Source organism: Nicotiana attenuata, unplaced genomic scaffold, assembly GCF_001879085.1.
Source record: "Nicotiana attenuata strain UT unplaced genomic scaffold, NIATTr2, whole genome shotgun sequence".
Classification (NCBI taxonomy): Eukaryota; Viridiplantae; Streptophyta; class Magnoliopsida; order Solanales; family Solanaceae; genus Nicotiana; species Nicotiana attenuata.
In genome coordinates, this window is record NW_017674395.1 from 53,713 (window position 1) to 57,733 (window position 4,021).

The following is a 4,021-nucleotide window of genomic DNA, read 5'->3' on the forward strand; positions in this document are numbered from 1 at the left end:
ATATATATAAAGGACATCGATATCCTTTAACAAGGAGTTATATATAGAATGACTAATTAATTATGTTGGATTTGTTTCGTGTATTTCTAGTGTTACAATTTGTTCTTATTGTTTGATGGACCAAACACTCCCAACGTTCTTTAAAGTTTCTCAACCACTATTCCTTCAATAAGAAACTGCAGGCAAGAAATAGTTAAGAGTTTGGTGAAGTGCCAATATGAAACTAAGAGCCCGTTTGGACATAAATCTTTTTTTCCTTTTTTTCCTAAACAATTTCACTTTTTTACGAAATCAGTGTCTGTTCATAAAAATTTTTAATTTTCACTTGAAGATTCATTTTGGGAATTTCCGAAAATTTGAAAAACTCCAAATAAGTCGTTTTTCAAAATTTTCACTCAAATCACTCCTAAAACTTCAAAAACAACCCAAACTGAAATTTATGTCCAAACACAATTCTAAATTTCAAATACCATTTTCATTTGAAATTTTTTTCACCATTTTTTGGAATTTTACAATTCTTATGTCCAAATAGAGCCATCAAAATGGGCTTGCCCCGTGAGGCCAGCCCAACCCAGCCCGCTACTTGGGTAGGGTTGGGCTAGAATTTTTTGAGCCCATTTAAAACTGAGGTTTATAAGCCCGACCCAAGTCAGCCCGCTGGCCCTTGAGGCTTGACTAAGGCTGGGCTTGGGCCGGCCCGTGGGCCAAAAATTAACAAATTAATTAACTATTAACTATTTAATATTTTTAAAAAATAAAACTAAAAAGCCTATTAACTATAATCCTCATTCTCCAACCCTAGATTGCTCATTTACTCTTCCATATCAACTAGAATTTAGATTTTTGACATGCATGTTATATGAGAAAATTAGTGTTTCTTTTGCTTAATTAATAACGAGGACGAAAAGTTTTAGGTGGCCAATAATAATTTTTTTTCAACATAAAATATTACTTTAAGTGGCCAACAATCAATTGGTATTACTTTAATATACTATTAATATTTAAACTTCTCTTCAGTATAGAAAAGATCAATTTTAAATACACAAAAAAAAAAAAAAATTGACCACTAACAAATTTCAGAAATTTTAGAAATTTTATGGACTATAATGATGAAATCAGTAAATGATATTAATCCTAAATTAAAAAACTTAGCATATAAACTTATTGAAGCAATCCTTGAATCTGATGAAAATGAAAGAAAAGCATTAAAAAATAGTCATGTAACTTTAAAAAAAAAGAGTTAGAGATATAAAGAATTTGCATTTCTATTACGAGATTCCTCGTCAAATATCAAGCTTTTTGTACGCTCTAAGCAAACAGAAGCTACTTATATGATTAATCGACTATGTCACGAAAAAATTATTTAAGGATTTAAAAAAAAATTTCCTAAAAAAAATTGAAGGGTCGGCCCGCCCTAGGGCTGGGTTGGGCTAGCCATTTTAAGGCCCGTTCATGTGGCGGGCCGGCCCGTTAGCCCACCAAATTTAAAAGCCCGCGAGGCTTGGGCTGGGCCGGCCCGTTTTGACAGCTCTATGTCCAAACGCCTACAAAGAGCCCATTTGGATATGAGTTTTTTCATTTTTCCCAAAATTTTTTTACTTTTTTCGGAAATCATTGTTTGTTCAAATTTCCAATTTTCACTTGAAGATGCATTTTGAAAATTTTCGAAAATTTGAAAACTTCAAAAAGTTGTTTTCCAAAATTTTAACTCAAATCACTCACAAAACTTCAAAAATAACCCAAAATTATATTTATGTCCAAACACAATTATGAATTTCAAATACCATTTTCACTTGAAATTTTTTTTCACCCTATTTTAGAATTTTTCAATTCTTATGTCCAAAGGCCCAGTAAATATATATACTCTTTTGAATTTTGAGAGACGTGGTCACTGTAGAGCTATTCATGGAACGTGTGCATGGTTCATATATCGAGGCAGAACCAAGATTTGAATCTTTTAAGTTCTAAATGTTAAATCTTATAATTTACTAGGTTTCAAATTAATAATCTGTACATATTCAATGAATTTCTTAAGATAAATATGTGATTTGGACCAAAGCTACTAGGTTTAGCCGAACTCGTAACAAATTCTGAATTAATTCGCCAATTCAGTGCTTTATGTGACGACCCAAAGGGTCATCACCTATTTCCTCATTCATTCTGTGCTTCCAAGGCCTTGAAAACCTCATTTTTACTTGCCTCGATTTGCGTGCGCAGTCCGGGCGCGTAGCCGAAAAGCTTTTATGTTGAAATATGTGAATTCTGTAAAAAATTTGAAGAATTTTGATATTAATATGTTTAAGGTTGACTTCGGTCAACATTTTTGGTAAACGGACCCGGACTCGAGATTGGACGGTCCCGGAAGGTCCGTAGAAAAATATGGGACTCGGGCATGTGCCCGGAGTCGAATTCCGAGGTCTAGAGCCCGAGAAATGAATTTTTCTGTGAAATTATTTTTCTGAAATTATTAAGGAAAAAGGAAATGAAAATTGATTAAAAGACTGTGGTATCGGGATCGTATTTTGGTTCCGACGCCCGGTACAAGTCTTAAATATGTGTTAAGCGCTTTCTGTAAAGTTTGGTCGAAATCGGACGTCGTTTGACGTGTTTCGGACCTAAATATCTAAAGTTTGAAGTTTATGAAGTTTAAAAGGAAAATGATGATTTTGAGGTTTGATCCAATGATTTTGAGGTTATTTTGGCGATTTGATCGCTAGAGTAAGTTCGTAAGATGTTATTGAGTTAGGGTTTGTGATTGGTTAGGAGCCCCGAGGGCTCGGGAGTATTTTCGGAGGTGTTCGGGGTGGTTTTGGACTTAGGATGATATCAGATTTTCTGTAATTTTTACACAGGGATTTCCTTCTTCGCGATCGCGCTCTTCCCCACGCGATCGCATAGCACTGAGTCGTCTTCCTTCGCGATCGCGTCTTGAACCACGCGATCGCGTAAGCCAAATCCTTGGACCCCCAGGAGTTCTTCTACGCGATCGCGTAACCCTCCACGCGATCGCGATGACCAGTCAGTGGTACCCTTCGCGATGCATCCCTATTTCCGCGATCGCGTAGGGCAATTTTGCCCAGCGAATTTTTAAGTTAAAAACAGAACAGTAGCACGAGATTTTTCATAAAAACACACGAAACCCTTTCTTCTCCAAGCACTTAGGCGTCCATTGAAGCTCCCTTTCATCAAAACTTCCTTGGTAAGCATTGTTCAACTTGTTTCCTTCATTAATTAGTGAATTCCTAGCCCTAAAAACATGAAATCAAGGTAGAAATTATGGGTTTTGGGTAGAGTTAGGGTTTTGAGAATTTTGGGCAATTCAACCTCAATTTGGGGTCGAATCTTAAAACAAATTATATATTTGCACTCGTGGGGTTATGGGTGATCGGGTTTTGGTCCGAGCCTAGAGCTTGGACCATGTGGGCCCGGTGTCTAATTTTGGATTTTTTGGAATAATGCTAGAAAATTCATATCTAGGCTATGAGAAGTTTGCCATTGAGTCTTTATTGATATTGTTGAATTAATTATGCCTAGATATCACTGTATTGGAAGTGGAATCACGAGGTAAAGCGATAGTTGAGGATTAAGTGGATTTCAAGGCTTTGAGGTAAGTGTTTGGTTTAACCCTAGCTTGAGGGAATAGGAGTTGAGTCTTGTTGCTAATTGCTATGTGATCGAGTACGATGTATAGGCATGGTGACGAGTATCTATACATTGGTGTCTAGCATGACCGTGAGTCCTTATAATGTGATTATCATGATTTGGTTGTGAACTCCGTGTTTATTGGAGGATTTCTATATGTTGTGAATAGCATGTGAACGGTAATATGATCAATTGATTTTCCTGGGAGCATAGGCTCGAATTGTGATACGAATATTGAAAGTATACGAAATGACTTGATTCTTTGGAGCGTTGGCTCAAAATTGTAAAGGTGAATTAAAAGATAGGAAAAGTAGAAAAGAGAAAAGCGTTAGTGTATATTCACTTGCCGGGTATAGTTTGGTTGTACAATTGTTGTAAA